Source organism: Macaca nemestrina, chromosome 13 (genome assembly GCF_043159975.1).
Source record: "Macaca nemestrina isolate mMacNem1 chromosome 13, mMacNem.hap1, whole genome shotgun sequence".
NCBI classification, from domain to species: domain Eukaryota; kingdom Metazoa; phylum Chordata; class Mammalia; order Primates; family Cercopithecidae; genus Macaca; species Macaca nemestrina.
In genome coordinates, this window is record NC_092137.1 from 68,099,684 (window position 1) to 68,124,355 (window position 24,672).

Sequence of the window (24,672 nt, forward strand, 5' to 3'; positions counted from 1 at the left end):
AAGGGAGGATCACAGATATAAGGATATCACATCCTTATAAAATTGTACTGAATCCAAGGCTCAGGGAGATAAATCTCCCTGGCCTTCCCCTGCATCCCCCTTCCTTCATGCCATAAAGGGGCCACCACCATAAACTAAATCTGAAATCACAGCATATCAGAAGAAAACAAACTAAAAATCCATACCAAAGCAGAAAATCAAGAGTGGAGACTGAAAACATGATTCTTATCTTTATTGACCATTGCATTGATGAGAATCAATAACAACTGTAAATGTTTCCATTTCACATTTAGAATGTTTTATATTGGTCTAGAAGTTTAGAGTTCAAAGAGAATGTTCATTTACCTCATTTTATATTGCAGTGATTTATTGTACAAAAGGAACTTAAGAGCCTTTTGATCAATCTGTAACAGATATAGTTTTCCTAACCAAGTGTTTCTCCAAGTATGGTTCTCAAAACTGGTCCATGCCAGCAGCATCAGCACCACCGAGGACTTGCTAGAGATGCAGATACTGGAGCTCCATCCCCAGACCTGCTGAATCAGAAACCCTGGGAGTAGGCCTAGCAATCTTTTTTGTCACAAGTCCTCCAGGGAATTTCTGCACACCCTATCATTTGAGAACCACTGCCCTAGCCTCCTAGAGACTGCCAGGGCTTCCTGAGTTCCTCTTCACCATCTGAACCAAACAGTGGCATTTTTCAAGCACTATTTGTAGAGTGTTTATCTGTCTTTGCCAATAGTAAAGTCGGGTCTTCAGATTTCTGTACCAGATTTAAGAACAGACTGTAACGCAGTAGTTTTCAACATTAAGAAAATGGTTCCCATTTTTTCTTCATACCCTCTCCCCATCACACGCACGCGCACGCGCGCACACACACACACACACACACACACACATACATACACACATGCTGCCCCTGCCCATTTCACAGTGTCTCTCCCAGCTCCCCAGACCCCTATTCTGGGACATTCTGCACTCCCTCCCCACACTCTCCTCTATAAAATGCACTTTTAAAAATCTTAGCCTCCAGTCTGTATCACCTTCGCCTCCATATTCACCCATCCCCCATTAGCCCTCTTCAGCCTCTATCTTTTTGCAGCTTCCAAAACTTTTGCGTTTACAGCCTCACCCTAGGCACTATCTTTCACCCAACACTTTGTGTCCATTTCTGGAACCCTGTCTCCCAGCTCCCCTCCTTCCCACTCCTGCCCTACATACATTTTCTCTCCCACACGAGTGCCAGCTCCTTTCCCACACGTCAGCCAGACTCCCTCATTTGCTGCCCATCCCCAGTTCCCACTTTTTTCTTGATGATTTTTGCTCTCATCCCCTAGAATAGAGATGACCAGCGCCACACGCAATCCTCTCTGGGTCTCCCCTCCTCTGACATCCTCTCCTCTCCTCTGACATCACCAGTCTTTGGCTTTTATTTCTGCTTCAATAGAAATATTTTTTCTCTGAGGCCATAGTCTTCTCCAACTTTCATACTTATCTTTTGTTACCTATCCACTAGTTTCTTTTTTAAACATATTGAAGTGAATAGTTGATTTGAAGGAAAAAATATTAGATTAAAAAATTGTTCAGGTAATAAGAGGATGAACCAAAAAATGTGGATGTGGTCACAGAACAAATGATGGTATCAAATGCTGATGCAGCAGGGGGTGGTGGGCATGTCGGAAAGCAGAATATGTTAAATATTGTGAGAAGAGACCCTGGGGTAGAGACGAGCATGTAGCTACAGACAGCAGTGGGATGCCAGCATGAGAAGGGTGGAAGGAAGGTTCAGGTAAGACAAAGATGTTTATCCTTTTTAGGTCAAAGCCCATGTTGAAAATCTAACGAAATCTAACAAGTCCTCATAGAAAAATGCCCAAACAAGCAAAAGTTTGCATTTATTTCTGGCACGTGGAAGAACTCATGAAGCCTAAAGGGGATGACGTCCAGAGACCTCAGGTAGAGAAACATGCGGGGTTTGGGCGCCAGTCCAAAAGGCTTCAATGCAAGAAAATGCAACAAAACTTGGACTTCATCCAAGTGGCAAGGTGGTATGTGTTTTAGGATGCTCAGCTTTGCGTACTTTATATTTTGTGTACACATCTCATGCCCAACCTTCAGCAAGACTTTGTGAAATCCACGTTTTGATTCCAGAAACTTCAGGCCAGCAATATCGGCTTGATGCCAGAAAAACCAGCCACTAACATATTTTGAAAATGATGTCGTAGATAGAGTACAGGAAATGATTATCACTGGGCAGATAAAAGGAAAACATCTTAAAAGAGAATATAAACTTTTTAACCTACTCTAGAGGCTACATGTAAAAACGTCTGTGTACCAGAGAAAGAAAATTCAGTGATATGTGTGAGGAGTGGTTTGCATGTGTGTGAGGTTAGAGAAAAAGCCACATGTGGATTGCAAATGTATTGGTTTTATCTACTGAGTGCTATTCTGCCAATCCTGAAACAAGAAAATTACCATTTTTGTGTTTTCAGTGTAATAGTATCAGGTAACACAGATTCATCAGTTGCCATATGCCAAGCACCTCATGTGCATGGTTTCATTCAAATCCCTTCTTTACCCTATGAGGCAGACATTCATATAAATGAAGGGCTGAGACCCAGAGAGCTTATGCAAAGAATGGCTAAGTTGCTGTCCTAGAACCCGAAACTGGGATGAACTAGACCAAGATTAAACCAGATGGCCTGACTCTGTCAAAGGCTTGCTTCTTAACACCATTCTGGATCCAACAATAGTTCTCTCTCCCCAAAACTGACATGGCTCAAAATCTGAATTCCCCTGTTGACCCAGTTTCCAACCAGATCCACAAACTGTAATTGGATTATGCAGTTGGAATCTGAGAAACAGGAAAGTGCAAATGGCCAAAATAATGAGCACTCGTTAAACTTCTTGGAAAGAACAACACTGCTTCAAGGCAGTGCCTACAAGCAAGTTTTGCTTGAAGAAAATAACTAAAACATAATCATTACTTTTAGAGATCTTGGTTGATTTCACCCAATATCCATTCCTCTGCTTGTTTTCCCAGAGAAAATGTGTAGGTGCCCTCTTATTAAAAATAAACTTGCATCCCAGTCTACCCCAGAGCAAGATCAAATGGCTACCACAGGGAGTGATATGAAAATGGAGTCATTTCTTTGAAATTCCCAAGGGTGCTTTTTTGCTTTAAAGAGCAATGAAGTCACTTTCTGCTAGTAATTTATTATTTCCACCAGTTATTCAAATATTTGTCTACATGTTGAAAAATTAGTCCTTATTCAAACAAGTTTTTGCTTTTAGAGCAAAGACATTCTAAATGTTCAGTAAAACTGGATTCTAGCAAAGGGATACACATAAAGATAAAGTAATTAAAGGCACATGCTCGCTTTCTTCTTAGACAAGCAAACTAAAAATATAAAAAAAAATAAACAAAAGCCTACACCTTTCTTCAGTAGACATGGGGCTTCCCAGATTGGACTGGAAGCCTAAGCTCAAAAAATGAGGTTGGCTTCATCCAAACATCACCTGCTTTCCCATTTCCCTGGGCTTGCATGCTAATCAGGTTCAGTCATTTCTGAAAATCATGGTTCCGGCTGGTCTTTCTTTTGTCCTTGGCATTCTTAGCCTCAGCCAATAGCAGTATGAAGACATTAACCTTATTAAACATAGATTGTGGCTGGTGTTATTGGAAAGAAGTTCAGTTTGTTGTTCACCCATTATCACATTATAGACGACTTTTATCGCTATAGTGGTCATGTTTATGTGGGTAATTGCCCCCTTTCCATCCAAATAATATAAGTACCATTAGGCAGGAAGGAAAACGAAATGGGAAGGAGAGAGTAGAGTGCATAATGGGAGGAAAGGACTATTTCCTAAATGCTCCCTGACTTACTGTAGGGAACAAATGAATTGCTGCACCCTTCTAAAACTTCAGTGCCCTTGGTAAAAGCAGACAGAGACAGGAGAAAGGGTAAGCATTTTGTCTTTCTGGAAAAAAGGGCAAATTATTATATATATATATATACGTGTGTGTGTGTGTGTGTGTGTATATATATATGTGTGTGTGTGTGTGTGTGTATACATATTTTTTTTCCCAAATACCACTCAGTAAACTAAGTATTTCCATACTGTTCCCAGCAAGCAGGGGAAAGCATATGGAAGGAGGGAGAGAGAGATCATACATAACTTCTTCAGAATTGAGGGAGGGTCAGGAAAATACTCAAAGAAATAAACTGTGTAAATAAATACAATAACTAATCCTAACAGCCTCTGAAACCTCACTTAAGGCATAGATGGTGCCTAGAAGCCAAAGTTTCCACTCAGTCAGCAATAGCATTCAAACACATCATCATTTAGGGAGTTGCTTTTTCTCATCATCTGTTTATCCTCAACTGCCCTCATTGTTCAGCACAGTAAGTGCTCAGTAATTGCCTTATGAATGTATAGGAAATCACCTCATTGAGCATCTACCATATACATAGGATTCTTTTTAATAATTATCAAGTTTCAGATATGTTAAAGTTAGGGAAAGAAAATTTGGTTTGGGTCAGCAAGTTCAGTAAATCGGTCTCGTAAAAGAAGTGTGAGGAGAGCATTTTCCATTGACCTTTTCTCCACATTTAAAGTGTCTCTGAATTTGACAGTAGATATCAAGAGATTTGGAAAAGGTCATGCCTCTTGCCCAAGTAGCTCAACTTCCAGTTATCTGCCCCCAAGGAAGTCATAAGAGGTATGAACAAGGATTTATGGTAGAGATGTTCATCACAGCACTATTTAGAATATCAATATCCATGGATACACATGCCCAGGCACAGGGTCAAGTTTAAATTAAGCTGGGATCAAAGTCAAGTCATGCAATGGCCTCCCAGTGACCATTACATGTGATATTTTTTAAAGTTTCTTTAATGGCATGGAAGATATTTGATGATATAATGATAAATGAAAAAAAGCAGGATGCAGTGCACTTGACACAGGATGATCAAAATCTACATCAGAGAAAGAGCTACAGGAAGAGAGAGAGACACACACATAAAGAGAAAATCAAAAGTTAACATTCCAAGTCACGATGAGGGGTTACCCCTTAGTTATGAAGGTTATGAGGTTACAAATGATTTCTTTCATCTTTTTAAAATTTCCTGTTATTATATATTCCCACCTTGTTTTTATAGTCAGAAAAAAATAAATTTTTTGTCACAGAATTGTTAACTGTTTAAACCAGGTTAGGAAGTCTAATCACAGGGAAAACAGGAGATATTCTAAATTCTGGCAGCTTCAATTGCCAGAATTCAATTGCCATAAGTTTTCTGTGTGTTTGTTGTTGTTGTTGTTGTTTGTTTTTTCAGACAGGGTCTCACTCTGTCACCCAAACTGGAGTGCAGCGGTACAATCGTGGCTCACTGCGGCCTCCCCATTCTGGGCTCAGGCGGTCCTCCTGCTTCAGCCTTCTGCTACCAGATGATCTCTACAGTTTTCCTATGGTTTCTTGAAGACTTCTGTGCATTTTCCCTAATAGCCAACTACTTATGATCTGTGAGTCTGCAGGAGCTAATAATTACAAGAATTTTCTCAGAAAAGGAAGACGGAAAGGGGAGGTCAGGAGAGTACAACTCAAGCCATAGGTTGCCATTGGCTTGTTGGCAAGTCACTTAGCCTCTTGAGGTCTCCTTTGTGTCATACACTAGGTAATTTTTAAGCTCCCTTGTAGTTTTAAGTCCAAAAAATAATTATCTTTTCCATGCTGTCCTAGGAGGTCACCACCAAATAATTTGCATTTGGAGCATGTGGACTTCAATTGATCTTCAGTGAAAGAATGGCCTTCCAGTCACTCTGGAGGATGACAGAGGCCAGTCACTCACACTTGGGCCATTGAATAGCCTTCCTCTCACATCTCCTGGTTTCTAGGCCTCACCACCAGGATCCTCTTAGAGTTCTGCTCATCCCACAAGGTGTGATTTTTAACATGTCAAATGCACTTTTACTATCAACAAAGCATACTGTGCTGGGAAAACAGTGGCCTGCAGCCTTTTCGGAGACACAGCTGCCTTTGAGAAACTGTGGGAAACATTGACCTCTCCTCAGAAAAAATGGTCTTTGACATCAAAATTTGACTGACCACTTCATGGAGTCACAGACTTGCAGCCCAAAGTCCTTGGATGCCAGGTTAGAAATCCCTGGTGAAGAAAGTATTTACTCATTCAACAGGGCCCCAGATGGTTTTAAAGCATGCTTCTTTTTCACGAGTAAGATGATCATGATGACTACAAATCACATAATGAAGGGGCCTGCCCAGGCCCTGTGAGTCAGGAAGAAGGGAACCCAAAGCTGTAATCCTTCAGTGCAACCCAGGAACAGCAAGCCTCAGGACAGCGGTGAGGACCACAGGAAAGGGGGCACATCTCAGAAACCACTCCCTGCTCCAGAGCCCATCTACAAGTGACAGAGCTGCAACCGCCACCAGGGCAGTCTTCTCCTGGATGAGAATTAGGACTCAGGTTTACAATGCCCCAGGCATTATCTCACTGGTCCTCACTACAACTCTCTGTGCTACTATTGAGCTTGATCGTACATGGTACCCAACATCTCCATTTTGTAGATGAGGAAACTAAGTATCAGGGAGGATAAGAAGTTTTTCCAAAGTCACAGAGCCAGCAAATGTCAGGGGCATGATTCAGGCTCTGCCTGGCTCTGTTCCACCCAAGTCAGGCTAACTATTACCTGGCAAGCCCCCATGCTCAGCTCAGTCACAGTGTTGTGTTTCTCAGAAAACATTGCCATAAGTTGAACACAAGTGACACAAAGGAGACTCACGGAAAATTAGCAGCAAGTGGTAGCTGAATAGCAGTAGATTTTTTTTTTTGAGACAGGATTTCACTGTCCCCCAGGGTAGAGTGCAGCGGCATGATCATGACTCCCTGCAGCCTCCACTTCCTGGGCTCAGGCAATCCTCCTGCCTCAGCATCCCAAGTAGCTGAGACTATAGGCATGGGCCACCATGCCTGGTTAATTTTTTCAATTTTTTGTAGAGATGGAGTCTCATTATGTTGCCCAGACTAGTCTTGAACTCTTGGTGTCAAGCAATCCTGCATTGTCCTCCCAATGTGCTGGGATTACAGGTGTGAGCCACCATGCCTGGCTGGTAGTAATGTCTTAATGCCTGATGCTCTCAAAGTTCTGTTTGAGGGAGGAAGTAAGAAGGAAGATAGCCTAGGAACCTCTAAAAAACAAATAGCATCTTTGTTTTTATTCATTTGTAGAGTCATCATTTCTCTGTGCACCCAATGCTGTGAGTGACCAGCTACAGCCAAGGAAACTCTGTAGCTCCAGAACATGGCCAAGGCCTTTGCTGAAGTCCCAGAGCCAGGGAATCACACAGAAGTACATGGCAAGGCTGGCTCTATGTTCCAGGGGGCTGGCTACTTCTTTTAATAAAACAGACTCCCTCTGTCCCCTCAACTAAGAATCATAGAACTTTAAAAATGGAAAGAACCTTAAATGTTACTTGGTTTAATGGCTTCCTCTTTTTCATCACTCCCACCCTTCCTTCCGACCTTTACCATAGACCTAATTTTGTCAAGGAAGAAATTCAAAACCAGAGAAAAGAAGTTGCTTAAGACCCTACAGATCATTGTTAGAGGGTAGAAGTTGAACATAAGTCTATTATGGACCAGGAAGTATATCACGTAATTTACAAATAGCATCTCATTTAAACTTACAGTTATTCACTGAAGTAGATCTTATTACATTCATTTTATAGATAGAGAAACTAATGTTCAAGAAGATAAATAATTCACCATGGTCAAAAAAAAAAAATCATTTGAACATAAATAGCCCTAACCCATAAAGCCAATGCCTTTTTCGAAAAACTCTATAGACCATTAGAGATGAGCCAGATGTTACCCTGATGATGCTCCTGTGAAGTGCTGGTCAGCGTGTTTCGGTTCCCCTGCACTCCTTTCACCTCTCCCTCTCAGTCTGGAGAATGAACAGCAGACATGGTGATGGATACAAAAAGGAGACCCCTCTGATGGGTGCCGTGGTGACAGACAGCAAAGACCAGATCCAAGAAAGTGCCATCTTGGATGGGATATGTGCCAGAGTGGATGGATGACATGCCCAAGGGTCAAAAGGGATACGTGACATTTCAAAGGTAACAGAATAGTAACAAAATGGATGAGTTAAAAATATATAAATAAATAAATAAAAACATTTTTTTTCTAACAATCTCAGAGTGTCAGCTGCCCACATACAACTTACCATCAATGCTGAGGAAAGAAGGCAATAAAGAATGACAATCCAAGTTCGGTGATGAAGGAAAAAGGCAACAAGATTAAGCTTTCTGCATCAGGCATGATATATAGAAGCCCAAAGTCAGGGTAAAGTGAGTTATAGAAAAATAAAGATTACTTTTTTCACAGCAATAATCAGTTTCACAGTTACCATTTGCATGAAACTGGTTATTCTATCATGCTACCAATTCAGAAATGCCCCATAAAAATTATGCAAATTATTTCATTTGAAATAAGCTTTAAGTCCATTTTAGGGAAAGGAAAAAAGAAGGACCCAAACCATGTACCCATTTCCCATGTGAAACTCATCAACCCTCCTGCCACTACTTGTTATTACAGATTTGAGGAAAAGTAGAAGAGAGAGAAGAGAAGAAAAAGAACCATTCTAGAGTAATCCAATTTGGGGGGAATTGGGGTAGTGGGGCAGGTAGTGAGAATAAAACTGTCAAAAGAAAAGATAGATTATAGACCGGGTGTGGTGGCTCACAACTGTAATCCCAGCACTTTTGGGAGGCCAAGGCGGATGGATCATGAGGTCAGGAGATCGAGACCATTCTGGCTAACATGGTGAAACTCCATCTCTACTAAAAATACAAAAAATTAGCTGGGCTTGGTGGCAGGTGCCTGTAGTCCCAGCTACTCAGGAGGCTGAGGCAGGAGAATCGCTTGAATCCTGGAGGCAGAGGTTGCAGTGAGCCGAGATGGCGCCACTGCTCTCCAGCCTAGGCGACAGAGCAAGACTCCGTCTCAAAAAAAAAAAAAAAAAAAAGAAAAGACAGTTTATACTTCCCTGTGCCCTTCAAAAACTGATTCAGTTCAGAAATAAGGATTCTCAGAATTCTTGATCAAGAAATCATCTAGCTTTTCTCTGTCATCTTCAGGAAAACCAATGGCTACAGAGACATGAGGCCAGTGAAATGAGAAGTTTCCCAGAAGAGATTCTAAACTGCCCTCAGTGGCAAGCCTGCATTAGGACTAAATAAAGCTGATCAGCATGTATCAATCTGTATCTGTGTGATAGATTCATTCATGTCAGTCTCCCCGCTGAAAAACAGTTTCCACAAGGGCAGACTGTGACAGTGTTACAACGTACCAACGTACTCTTCAAAACTAGCACAGTGCCTGACATAGAATCTATCCTACATTAATTTTGTTGAACAAATGAAATAAAAAAGTCTACATCCCAGGAATTGGAAATACTCTGTTATGATTAGATATCTGCACTACACATGAAGTGAGGTAGTGTTATTTGAAAATGGAATTAAATTAGTAAATAAGTTTATATTGCAAATATAGGGCAAGTGTAAAAACACACTTTTAAAAGTATCCTTGGTATGCAAAAAGAGGAAAAAAATTATATAAAATTTTCAACTAAAATGAAAGAAAGCAAAAAATGGGGGAAAAGAAAAAGTGATGAAAAGAAAAGTTATAAATAAAGTAGATATTGGCCGGGCGCGGTGGCTCAAGCCTGTAATCCCAGCACTTTGGGAGGCCGAGACGGGCGGATCACAAGGTCAGGAGATCGAGACCATCCTGGCTAACACGGTGAAACCCCGTCTCTACTAAAAAATACAAAAACCTAGCCGGGCGAGGTGGCGGGCGCCTGTAGTCCCAGCTACTCAGGAGGCTGAGGCAGGAGAATGGCGTGAACCCGGGAGGCGGAGCTTGCAGTGAGCTGAGATCCGGCCACTGCACTCCAGGCTGGGCGACAAAGCAAGACTCTGTCTCAACAAAAAAAAAAAAATTAAAAAAAAAATAAAGTAGATATTAATCCAATTGTGTCACTAATCACTTTAAATATAAATGATCTAGGCCAGGCGCGGTGGCTCACGCCTATAATCCCAGCACTTTGGGAGGCCGAGGCGGGCGGATCACAAGGTCAGGAGATCGAGACCACGGTGAAACCCCGTCTCTACTAAAAATACAAAAAATTAGCCGGGCGCGGTTGTGGGCACCTGTAGTCCCAGCTACTCGGGAGGCTGAGGCAGGAGAATGGCGTGAACCCGGGAGGCGGAGCTTGCAGTGAGCTGAGATCCAGCCACTGCACTCCAGCCTGGGCGACAGAGCGAGACTCCGTCTCAAAAAAAAAAAAAAAAAAAAAAAAATATAAATGATCTAAACATAATGAAAAGTCAGAGATTGTCAGATGGATACACAATAAGACACAACTATATGTTGTCTACAAAAACCCATTTTAAATATAAAAATACATTAAATACTACATCGCAGTCTTCCTTTTCTCCTATCTCTACCCTCATGCGCACGTGCATGTGCGCGCACACATGCACACACACACTTTTAGTTAAAAAAAAATTTTGGCCGAGTGCAGTGGCTCACACCTGTAATCCCAGCACTTTGGGAGGGCAAGGCAGGTGGATCACAAGGTCAGGTTTTCGAGACCAGCCTGGCCAATATGGTAAAACCCCATCTCTACTAAAAATATAAAAATTAGCTGGGTGCAGTGGCATGCACCTGTAATCCCAGCTACTCGGGAGGCTGAGGCAGGAGAATTACTTGAACCCAGGAGGCAGAGGTTGCAGTGGGCCAAGATCATGCCACTGCACTCCAGCCTGAGCAACAGAGCAAGACTCCATCTAAAAAATATATATATATATATTATAGAGCTAAGAATGAGTTACTTCCTATTCTCAGTATACTAGATCCTGTACAATGTATTAATCAAAACATTTACACAAAAGGATTGAGAGAGTTCTCATGGTTTCATACCTTCTGCAAACAGTTCCCACTATTCTGGAACAAAACTGAAGGAGGCACTTAACAAACTTGCTGAAGTCTTGCTCTTACATACACAGACAGGCTTTAACATATAGCTGAAAATCACTTACAGTTTCTCAGGACAGTGATGAAAGAAAACATGCAAATGTAACCCATGTGTTAACTTTGATATTTGTCCCCTAGCCCTGTCAGGTTAATATTTCACACTTGGAAAATGACAACCTCTCTTGTTATGTTGCTTAAAGAAAACCAAAGTTTTGCTTACCTAAATGAAAATAAGGTTGTTTCCACCTTATGATGTCCAAATGGGACTTAGTCTCTTCCCTAAACCTATTACTTCTAATAATTTTCACTTTTTCCTGAAGAAGAAACTGAAATTCAACTTTCTGAACCAAATCAGTCACTAATTGAAATAAATGCTGGGAGGAGAGCATATAAGCATTTTTAATTCAAACAACAAATATCATATGATTAATAATGTGTCATTCAACTTTCTGCTAAACTAAGCCTTGATCTTTTCAGTTGTATGTTGATTATATGATTCCATTTCAAAAGGTCTGCATGAGAATAACTCTGCTTGCAGGAAAACTAGCAAACACAAAGTTCTTATTTGGTCCACCTATGTTCTCCTGCCTCAACTGTTCTTTCAAAAAAAAAAAAATATGTTAGTTGATAGCATATTCAAAATGAGAGATTTCACATATATACCCTGATTTCCAGACATCTCCTGAAAACTAGATCTGTCTATTAAACAGGCTTATCCATTCACCTGGCAACAATCAGCTTGCCTAATAACAATTGCTCCCTTTAGACAAGGCATGTGCTTTCCAGTTTGCCAGTTGCCACCATTCCATATTGATTCCCTGACACTGAGACCCAATGCCAGCTGCCATTTACCATCATGCTTCTGCTGCTGTTTTTCTTGTAATAGAGAACTATTCCTCTGTTATTTGTGTCACTATGAAAAGTGGGGATATACACCAAGAGAATATCAAGTCTGTTATACTCACTGCATGCTTCCATCATGTACATTCACTGACCCATCATTTAAACATTTTGGTTTGAAACCTATGCCCTATATAACAGTGATGAAATAGTCATTCACTCTGAAAGTCAAGAGGTGCCAGCCAGCTACAAACTAGGGTTTGTCGAGGTTTGTTCATGTAATAAGTGTAATCAAGATGACACTATATATAGGAAGAATAAAAAGGAACTCCAAGTCATCAAAAATTTTCTGAAAAATCAAGACTTTCCACGTGATGGTGAATATTGAGTGTCAATTTGATTGGCTTGAAGGATGCAAAGCATTGTTCCTGGGTGTGTGTGTGAGGGTGTTGCCAAAGGAGATTAACATTTGAGTCAGGACCAGGAAAGACAGACCCACCCTCAGTCTGGGTGGGCACCATCTAATCAGCTGCCAGCATGGTCAGAATAAAAGCAGACAGAAGAACACGGAAAGACTAGACTGGCTTGGTCTTCTGACCTACATCTTTCTTCCATGTTGGATGCTTCCTGCCCTCGAACATCAGACTTCAAGTTATTCGGCTTTGGGTTTGTTTTTTTTTCCTCCTCCTCCTCCTCCTCCTCCTCCTCTTCCCTTTCTTCTTCCTCCTCCTTCTTCCTTTTCCTTCTTCTCCTCCTCGTCTTCCTTCTTCTTCCTTTTTCTCCTTTTTCCTCCTCCTCTTCCTCCTCCTTCTTCTTCTTCTTCCTTCTTCTTCCTCTTCTCTTATTCTTCCCCTTCCCCATTTTTTTCACTTCTCCTCTTCCTGCTCTTCCTCCTCCTCCTTCTTCCTTCTCTTCTTCTTCCTCCTCCTCCTTCTTCTTCCTCCTCTTCCAATTTTTCTTTTTCCTCTTTCTCCTCCTCCTTCTTCTTTTTCCTCCTCCTCTCCCCCATTCTAGAATTCCAGATATACATATGTTTAAATGTTTGATATTGTCACAGAATTCTTGAATAGTCTGTTCTGATGCTTTTGTTTCGTTTTCATTTTTCTCTTTTCGTATTTTAGTCTGAATAATTTCTGTAGATCTAGTTTTAAATTCACTGTTTTTTTTCCTCAGATGTGTCAAGTCTATTGATGAGCCTGACAAAGGCATTCTTCATCTCTTTTATTGTGTTTTTTACTTCTAGTATTTCCATGTGATGATTTTTGTCGTTTTCATTTCCCTACTGAGATTATCTGTCTGCTCTTGCATGTTGTTTGCTTTTTCCATTAGATCCTTTAAAGTATTAGTTATACTTATTTTAAATCCCTGTCAGGTAATTCCAACATTTGTGCCATATTTTATTCTGATCTGATGATTGCTTTGTCTTTGAAGCTGTATTTTTTTTCTTGCTTTTTCATATGCTTCCTAACTTTTTCTACATCCTGAGCATGAGTCTAACTTAACTTTGATATCAAAATATAAAAGGACCATTCAAGGAAAGAGTACTGCATGCATTACTAAGCATAGTTTTGGAAAACAAAATAAAACAGTGTATAAAAAGAATAATACATCATGATTAAGTTTGGTTTAACACTAAAAATATTAGTTAACATAATCCAACACATTAAGAGAGCAAAAGAGAAAAATCATGTGATTATCACAGTAACTGCATTAAAAAGCATTTGATAGCGTTTTAATCCTTTAATAATTTAAAGTAAAAACTATTAGGAAAAATAGGAAAAGGGAACATTCTTAACTAATTTTTAAAGTAATAATTTCAAAAATACATAACAGAGAGAGAGATCATCATGGCAGATGGGAGGCAGGACTACATTGCAGCTCCAGACAGAACAGTTTACGGAAGCTCGCAGTGTGAATTTTAACTCCAGATGGACTGCAAGAACAAACCAGCAATCCCGAGAGGACCCACAGACCCTCTGAAGGAAGCAGACTGCCCCTGCAGGACCCAGGAAACACCCCAAATACTGTGAGTGCCCCAACTGCAGAGGTGGGAAAGGGAGACCTTCATCTCCCAAACACACACTGGAGAAGTTGAAGGTCTGTTTGTGGGAGAAGTTTCCAACCTTACCTGAAGCTGAGCCAATTTAGAGTCGAGTGAAATACAGGGATAGAGGAAGCAGCAGAAAGGCTGTGGGCGCTCGCTGGGTCGCCTAGCTGGCTATTCCTGCCTAACACCGCAGGGTTCCATTGAAAGAGGAGCAGGGGTTACAACTCCACAGGGAGAAGGAAATCTCTAACTGAACTCTCTAACAATTTGAATAGGGCAAGAAGCCTCCTGGCCAGAACTCAGGGGAGGGCGCAAATCTGGCATGCGGACTCCACAGGCAGGGGAAGAACCAAGCCCTTTTCTCTGGTAGCTGGGAGGTGGAAAGCCTAGGGCAGGTTTTCAACCCCGTCACGCCCTCCATCATGCCCTCTGCCTGGAAACAGATGGGGACTGTTGGGGGGAGCACAGTGGGAGTGAGACCACCCCTTCATTTTGCATGTGAGCTGGGTGAGGCCTGTGACTGCCAGCTTTCCCCCATTTTCCTGACAAACTGCATGACTCAGCAGACAGCCATAACCCTCCTATGTACACAACTCCAGTGACCTGGGAACATCACTCCCATCCCCCACAGCAGCCACAGCAAGATCCACCCAAAGTCCAAGGAGAATCTGAGTTCAATGCCTAGCCCTGCCCCAACCTGATGGTCCTTCCCTATCTACCCTGGTAGCGGAAGACAAAGGGCATATAATCTTCAGAGTTCTAGGACCCCAACCACCATCGGTCCCTCTCTATACTACTAAAGCTGATGCTTTCTGGAAAGCTCCACCTACTGGCAGGAGGCCAACCAGCATAAAAATAGAGCATTAAACCACCAAAGCTAAGAACACTCATTGAGTCCATTGCACACCCCCTGCCATCTCCACCAGAACAGGCACTAGTATCCACAGCTAAGAGACCCATAGACGGTTCACATCACAGGACTCTGTGCAAACAACCCCCAGTACCAGGCCAGAGCTGGGTAGACTCGCTAGGTGGTTAGACCCAGAAGACAGACAACAATCACCACAGTTCAGCTCACAGGAAGCCACATCCACAGGAAAAGGGGGAGAGTAATACATCAAGGGAATACCCTGTGGGACAAAAGAATCTGAACAGCAGCCTTCACCCTAGACCTTCCCTCTGACGGAGCCTACCCAAATGAGAAGGAAGCCAAGCCTAGTAATATGACAAAAAAAAGGCTCTTCAAGTACATGGAAATTAAATAATCTGCTCTTGAATTAGCAATGGGTCAAAAACAAAATCAAGATAGAAATTTAAAAATTCTTCGAACTGAATGATGATAATGACACAACCTATCAAAACCTCTTTGATACAGCAAAGGTGATGCTAAGAGGAAAGTTCACAGCCCTAAGTACCTACATCAAAAAGACATCACAAATTGACATTCTAAGGTCATACCTCAAGGAACCGGAGAAACAAGAACAAACCAAACCCAAGTCCAGCAGAAGGAAGGAAATTACTAAGATCAGGGCAGAACTAAATGAAATAAAAAAAAAAAAAAATACTTAAACAAAGATAAATGAAACAAAAAGCTGGTTCTTTGAAAAGATAAATAAAATTGATAGACCACTAGCAAGAATAACCAAGAAAAGAAGAGAGAAAATCCAAATAACCTCACTAAGAAACGAAACAGGAGTTATTACAACTGACAACACTGAAATACAAAAGATCATTCATAGCTACTATGAACACCTTTACACACATAAACTAGAAAACCTAGAAGAGGTGGAAAAATACAACCCTCCTAGCTTAAATCAGGAAGAATTAGACACCCCCTGCAGACCAATAACAAGCAGAGAGATTGAAATGGTAATTTAAAAATTACCAACAAAAAAAAGTCCAGGACCAGACAGATTCACAGCAGAATTCTACCAGACATGCAAAGAAGAATTGGTACTAATCCTTTTGACACTGTTCCATAAGATAAAGAAAGAAGGAACCCTCCCTAATTCATTTTATGAAGCCAGCATCACCCTAATAACAAAACCAGGAAAGAACATAACCAAAAAAGAAAACTATAGCTCAATATCCTTGATGAACATTGATGCTAAAATCCTTAACAAAATACTTGCTAGCTAACTGAATCTAACAACATATCAAAAAGATAATCCACCATGATCAAGTAGGTTTCATATCAGGGATACAGGGATGGTTTAACATACACAAGTCAGTAAATGTGATACACCACATAAACACAACTAAAAACAAAAATCACATGATCATCTCAATAGATGCAGAAGAAACATTCAACAAAATACAGCATCCTTTTATGATTAAAACTCTCAGCAAAATCAGCATACAAGGGACATATCTTAATGTAATAAAAGTCATCTAAGACAAACCCACAGCCAACATAATACTGAATGAGGAAAAGTTGAAAGCATTCTCTCTGAGAATTGGAACAAGACAAGGATGCCCCCTCTCACCACTCCTCTTCAATATAGTACTAGAAGTCCTAGCTAGAGCAATCAGACAAGAAAAAGAAATAAAGGGCGTCCAAATCAGCAAAGAGGAAGTCAAACTGTCACTGTTTGCTGATGATATGATCATTTACCTTGAAAACCCTAAGAAATCCTCCAGAAACCTCCTAAAACTGATAAAACAATTCAGCAAATTTCCCATCTTCTATACACCAGCAGCAACCAAGCAGAGAATCAAATCAAGAACTCAACCCCTTTTACAATAGCTGCAAAAAACAAACAAACAAAAATACTTAGAAATATACCTAACCAAGGAGTCAAAAGACCTCTACAAGGAAAACTATAAAACACAGCTGAAAGAAATCATAGACAACACAAGCAAATGGAAACACATCCCATGCTCATGGATGGGTAGAATCAATACTGTGAAAATGACCATACTGCCAAAAGCTACCTACAAATTCAAGGCAATACCCATCAAAATACCATCATCATTCTTCACAGAATTAGAAAAAAACAATTCTAAAATTCATATGCAACCATAAAAGAGCCTGTATAGCCAAAGCAAGACTAAGCAAAAAGAACAAATCTGGTGGCTTCACACTACCTGATTTCAAACTATACTATAAGGCCATAGCCACCAAAACAGCATGGTACTGGTATAGAAACAGGCATATAGACTAAGGAAACAGAATAGAGAACCCAGAAATAAACCAAATAAACCAAAGCCAACTGATCTTCAATAAATCAAACAAAAACATAAAGTGGGGAAAGGACACCCTTTTCAACAGATGGTGCTGGGATAATTGGCTAGCCACATGTAGGAGAATGAAACTGGATCCTCGTCTCTTATACAAAAATCAGCTCCAGATGGATTAAGCACTTAAACTTAAGACCTGAAACTATAAAAATTCTGGAAGATAACATTGGAAAAACCTTTCTAAATATTGTTTTAGGCAAGGATTTCATGACCAATAACACAAAAGCAAATGAAACAAAAACCAAGAAAAATAGTTGGGACCTAATTAAACTAAAGAGCTTTTAAACAGCAAAAGGAACAGTCAACAGAGTAAACAGACAACCCACAGAGTGGGAGAAAATCTTCACAATCTACACATCTGACCAAGGACTAATACCCAGAATCTACAACAAACTCAAACAAATCAGCAAAAAAAAAAAAAAAAAACAAACAAACCCATTAAAAAGTGGGCTAAGGACATGAATAGACAATTCTCAAAGGAGGATATACAAATGCCCAACAAACATGAAAAAATGCCCAACATCACTAATTATCTGGGAAATGCAAATCAAAACCACCTTACTCCTGCAAGAATGGCCACAATCAAAAAATAAAAAAAAAAACAGTAGATGTTGGCATGAATGTGGTGAAGAGGGAACACTTCTACACTGCTGGTGGGAATATAAACTAGTACAGCCACTATAGAAAACAGTGTGGAGATTCCTTAAAGAATTAAAAGTAGAACTACCATTTGATCCAGCAATCCCACTACCTGGTATCTACCCAAAGGAAAAGAAGTCATTATTCGAAAAAGATACTTGGATACTTATGTTTATAGTGGCACAATTCACAATAGCAAAATCGTGGAACCAACCCAAATGCCCAACAAGTGGATAAACTGTGATTTACATATTTATATATATATACACACATAGATACATAATGGAATACTATGCGGCCATAAAAAGGAATGTATTAACAGCATTTTCAGTGACCTGGATGAAACTGCAGACCATTATTCTAAGTGAAGTAACTCACGAATGAAAAACCAAACATCATATGTTCTCACTGATATGTGGGAGCTAAGCTATGAGGACGCAAAGGCATAAGAATGATACAATGGACTTTGGGGACTTGGGGGGAAGCGTGAGAGGGGGATGAGGGATAAAAGACTACAAATGTGGTGCAGTGCATACTGCTCAGGTGATGGGTGCACCAAAATCTCACAAATTACCACAAAGCATTTATTCATGTAACCAAATACCACCTGTACCCCAATAACTTATGGGGAAAATAAATAATTTTTTTAAAAATACATAATCATATATATAATATATATTAAGTCCCATTTTTAAGAGTAAAATATTTAAAGTATTCCCTTTGTGATTACAAATAAGACAAAATTATCCACTATCACTAATTTTATTCAACAATATACTGGAGATCCTAGACAATACTGCAAAGAAATAAAAAGGATAAAGATTTGGAAAAAATAAAACTTGTTCAGATACATAACAGGAATCAAGTTTACCAAGAATATTTGATATAAAATTACATATAAAAACCATTACATTTTTATATACTAGCAACAGTTACCTAGAAGGTGACATTTTTAAAACACCATTTATAAAATATGGATTATCTAGGAAAAAATTTACTAAAATAATAAAAAAACTCTACAGAAAAAATAACACTGCTTTTAAAGATTTTTAATGTAAATAAATACAAAGTAGACTATATGGGATTAAAAGACTCCAGTAATAAAGATGTTCATTCTCCCTAAATTGATCTATATATTCAATAGAATAAATACCAAAATCTCAACAGTTTGTTGTGTGTGAATGGCACAGGGAGAGTGAAGAGAGAAGTGAGGAAAGAAATGTGCATGTACGTGTATGTTTGAGTGCTTTGAAATTGAAAGCTGATTCTAAAATTCGTGTGAAACTATTAAAGTGTTGGCTATTCTTGACCAAGATAAGCATGAAGAAGAAAACTGGGGAGAGGGGACCTTGTTCTACTAATTATTAAAAATTATTATAAAGCTACTATTATTAAAACAGCCTGGTATAGGCTAAAAGGTAGAAACAGAGAAAATCAAACAAAACAGAGAACCCAGAACCTCAACAATACATACCAGGACAACTGATATATAATTGAGTTGCATTGTAGTTCAGTGAAAAAAATAACAAAATTTCAAAAGAAAATTGTGCTATCAGAATCAGGTATTCTTTAGAGAAAAATTAAAATTTACCTTTATCTACATATACATATACAGGTAATCAATCCAGTTATTTAATCCTAAACACCTATATATGAAAAGTAAAGATAAAATATTTTAGTTAATATCTTCTTGGTATATAAGAGTTTTTAAATAAGACACAAAAAGTAAACTTTGTAATAAATAAAATGAAAAATTAGACTATACTAAAATTAGGAAGTTTTGTTCATCAAAAGACACCACAAAGATAGTGGGAAGATAACCTCCAACTGATAGAAAATATTTGCAACTCAAGTAATTAAAGAAGAATGACAATCCAGATTATAGTATAATTTCTGCAAATTGCTTAAAAAAAAAAAAGATGAAGAAAAAAAAGAGGAAGAAAGAAGGAGAAGCAAGAAAAAGAAATGAACAAAAGACTCAACTTTAAAAAACAATATTTGAGGCCCAGCACAGTGGCTCACACCTGTTATCCCAGAATTTTGGAAGGCCAAAGAGCGGGCGGATCACAAGGTCAGGAGTTCAAGACAAGCCTGGCCACCAAAGTGAAATCCCATTTCTACTAAAAATACAAAAGTTAGCCGGGCATGGTGGCGTGTACCTGTAGTCCCAGCTACTTGAGAGGCTGAGGTAGGATAATCGCTTGAACCTGGGAGGCAGAGGTTGCAGTGAGCCAAGATAACGCCACTGCACTCCAGCACTCCAGCCTGGGCAACAGAGCGAGACTCCGTCTCAAAAAAATAAAAATTAATTACTTAATTAATTATAAAAAGGAAATTTGAATAGTCAATAAACATAAGAAGGTTCTTGACCTTACTAATAATCAAAGAAATGCAAATTAAAAGAACACTTAGTAATTACTACACTGGTATGAGATTTGAAAAAATTATGTTGGCTGGGCGCGGCGGCTCACGCCTGTAGTCTCAGCACTTTGAGAGCCCAAGGCGGGTGGATCACGAGGTCAGGAGATCTAGACCATCCTGGCCAACATGGGAAAACCCCGTCTCTACTAAAAAAAAACAAAAAATTAGCCGGGCATGGTGGCAGACGCCTGTAATCCCAGCTACTCGGGAGGCTGAGGCAGGAGAATGGGGTGAATCCGGGAGGTGGAACTTGCAATGAGCTGAGATCGCACCACTGCACTCCAGCCTGGATGACAAAGCGAGACTCCGTTTCAAAAAAAAAAAAAAAGAAAAAAAGAAAATTTTACGTTTTACAATACCAAGTGCTGGTGAGGATGTGGATGCAATGTCAAAGTTCAAACACTGTTTGTGGAGGTATATATTTGCAAAACTCCTTTGGAAAAAATTTGACCATGCCTAAAAATGTAGCACCCATGCATGCATTAGGACCAAGCAATTCTAGATACATACACCAGAGAAACTCATGCCTTGGAAGGTTTGTACCAGTCGTTCATAGGAACATTGCCTAAAATTGGACACATCCCAAATGTACATCAACAGTAGAATGGAAAAAATAAAGTGTAGCATATTTAAAGTAGAATAATATACCACAATAAAATTAAGTACATATCAATAATACATGTCAATGAATTTCACAAACAGAAATGAGAAAAAGAAGCAAGTGACAAAACAATATTTACAGTGTCATTCCATTTGTATTAAGTTCAAAAAGAGAAGGAAATGCAATGCAATTTACTGATGTGCATTAGTGGTAACAGTATAAAGTAAACAAGAGAAATGATTACCACAGAAGAGTAGTATGTAGTTATGTTTGAAGGGTAGAGGGAATTATGTCAGAAAGAAACAAAGAAAATTTCTAAAAAGCTAGCAATGTTCCATTTTATAACCTGGGGGCAGGGATTATTTGCTTTAATCTTATGTTATTTCAATTGACATATTAACCACCATTCTGAATGATTAACATTGGTTACAATTTGTTTTTTTTAATCAAATATTCAGTAGTCCATAACTACTTATTGGTCAGAAAGTTAAGAAGTCTAAAGACAGGAAGTTGTTAAATGAATTAAAACATATTCATATGGATAAACTAGATACTATATAGTATATCATATGTCCATATTCATATTAATATACTATGCAGCAGTTTAAAAGAATATTTATTTAAACTCATATGGCAATATATCACAGACGTACACTAAGTGAAAATGACAAGTTGTACAAATTTCACTTATACAAAAATGGTCAAATCTCAAAAAATATAAAACCATAGCATATTCCCATTTAAACAAATATAAATTTGTAAATGTATGGAATGAGATCAGAAAAAATAGAAAAAATAAACACCAAACTGGTAATGGTAGTTACCTCTACAGAAAGGACTGATGTAGGGTAGAGGTGACATTGGATGGGGACAGGTGAAGAAGTCTAGAGGGAATTGCATTTAACCAGTATTATTTGCCCTTTTTTAAAAAATATAAGGAACGTATTTGTGCATCAATTGCTTCCTTTGTTAAAAGTCTAGGACTATCACTTCTGCCAATGAAGAATTAACTGCTATGGGAAATGTCTCTGTAAACAACTGAAAATCAGACAAAAAATATGAAATAGTATTCAGACATGTGCAGCAGATAGCACGGGACTATGATCTGTGAGAGAAAAGAAACAAATGAGATGAGCAGTAAAATTAACCCAAATCACCGCCTAGAGAGAGTTTCCAGGCCTCAGTACAGGAGGGAGAACTCAAACAGGAAGAGAATTCAGTCGACTTTTTCTCACTAAGTTTAGGAAACAAAGACAGGGAGGCCAATGTGTCTAGAATTTGCAGACAAGAGTAAGTAGGGCTGCATAGAGGGTTCCGGAGAACTACAGAGGGATGCCCTCAAGTCTTTGAAAAATAATCTGTACATAATATGGGGTGAAACTTTGGAAAGTAATAGATCAAATAATTTTCATAGTTCACATATGGCTAGGAAGAGTTTATGTTCAAATTCCAAACCACCACAGAAGAGGGATCTCATGATACACAGGAAACTGAATAGAGTCCTCAGAATGGGGGTGGTTTCATAGTGAAGCTAAAGGATCAGTAGAATAAAGGCTGCTCTGGACATGCCCTAACAAAACTTAAAAGCATGCCTGGAAATGATAAGACTGATATGAAAGTAACATAACTATATGCAGAACAAATTCGACATGCTTTAAAGAATACAGCAAAACCCAGCATGAATGAACATAAAATTCATAATGACTAGAGTCCAATAAAAAGTTATAAGCATGTTTTAAAAAGCAGAAAAATATGACCTATAACTAGGGGAAAATTCAACCAGTCGAAACTGACCCAGACACAACAGAAATAATTAAATTATTAGAGAAGACTTAAAAACACTATCAAAAATATATTCCATATATTCAAGGATATTTCTCAAAACATAAATGGGATGAGAAAAAACGTGGAAGATATAAAAAAGAACTATATGAACTTCTAGGGATATGTATTGATAAATACACTGGACAAGATTAACAGCATATTAAACATTGCAAAAACAAAAAGTGAATTTGAAAGCGTAGCAATAAAAAAATATTCTATGTAAAGCACAAAGAGAAAAAAAGAATTTAAAAAATGAACAGAGCAAAACAAAACTTCAGTGCATTTGGGGAAATATCAGCCAGTCTAACATACATTTAATTAAAGTTTTGAAAGGAAAAAAGGACTAGGGATTGAGACAGAAAGAAAAAAAAAAATTGAAGAAATGATGGCCAAAAAACTAAATTTGATGAAAACTGTAAATCCACAAATCCAAGAAACTCAACAAACTTCAGGCAAAATAGACATAGAAAATCACACCAAGGCAAATTATCATAAAAGTGCCAAAAAAAGAACATCTTAAAAGCAGCCAAATAAAAAATGACACACTTAATACAAATAAACAAAAATAAGAATGTCAGCAGACTTCTCCAAAAATATGCATGACAGAAGACAATGGAGAGACATGTTTAAAATACTAAAAGAAAACACTTTCAATGTAGAGTTTTACACTCAGCATACTTACCTTTCAAAACTGAAGACAAGATAAAGATGTTTTGCGAAAAACAAATGCCTAAATAATTCTTTGTCAGCAAACATGCATTACAAAAAAAGGTTAAAATTCCTTGGGCAGAAGGAAAATATCAGATGGAAATTTAGATCTTCACAAAGGGATGAAGAGCAATGGAAATGGCGAGTATAAAAGACTTTAATCTGATTTTTTAATGTCTTTAAAAAGATAGTTGACTATCTAAAACAATAAGAAAATGGTATTCTGGAATTTTAACATATGTGGAGATAAGACTGAATGCTTTCTCCCTAAAATCAGGAACAAGGTCAGGATCTCTGCTCACACCACTTCTATTTAACATTGTACTGATATTCCACCAGTGCAATAAGGGAAGAAAAAACAATTAAAATCATAGAGAGTTAAAATAATGAAGTAAAACTGTCTCTATTTGCAGATGGCCCAATTGTCCACATGAAAAATCCCAAGGAATATACAAATAGCTACCAGAACTAAAAAGTGAGGTTAGCAAGATCACAGAATACAAGATGAATATATAAAAATCAATTGCATTTATATATACTAGCAACAAATAATTGGACGTTTACTTTTAAAATATAAATATACCATTTACAATTGTGTCAAAAATATGAAGAGTTAGAGATTTGTCTAAATATGTGTAATACTGACATACTAAAAACTACAAAATAAAGTATTGCTAAAAGAAATTAAAGATCTGAATAAATAGACATACTATGTTCATGAATGAAAGACTCAAAATTATTAATGTACCAACTTTTCCATATTGATCTAAGGGTTTAATACAATCGCAATCAAAATCACAGCAGTCTTTTTGCAGAAACTGGTAAGCTGATTCTGAATTTTATAGGGAAATGAAATGACCTGAAATTGCTAAAATAAATTTGAAAAAGAAAAAGTTAGAAAGTGTTCACCACCTGATTCAAGACTTACTGTAAAGCTATAATAATTAAGTCAGTATAGTATTTATATGAGGATAGACATACAGATCAGTGGAACAAAAAGGAGTCCAATAATAGATCTACTCAAAGAAGTCAAGGTTATTCAATAGGGAAAGATAGTTTTCTCCAACAAATAGTGCTGGAACAATTGGATATACATTTGGAGAAATAACAAGCCTAGACACTAACCTTTCACAATACATAAAAATTAACTCAAGAAGCATCACACGTCTAAATATAAGAGCTAAAACTATAAAACTTCAAAAAAAATCCATAAGAAAAAATATTTGTGATCTTGGGTTAGGAAAATATTTCAAAAATAGGACACAGAAAATACAAAGAGAAACATGACAAAT

At 38.4% G+C, this 24,672-nt stretch overlaps 1 long non-coding RNA gene across 1 annotated transcript in view; it reads right to left on the reverse strand.

Annotated features, from left to right (window-relative positions):
- Nucleotides 1–219: 219 nt before the first annotated feature.
- LOC105465176 (uncharacterized) overlaps nt 220–24,672 on the reverse strand; it is a 30,182-nt gene continuing 5,729 nt past the window's right edge. The window contains exon 3 of the long non-coding RNA XR_977359.1: nt 220–763. This is a non-coding gene — a long non-coding RNA (uncharacterized lncRNA). The remainder of the gene's footprint in view (nt 764–24,672) is intronic.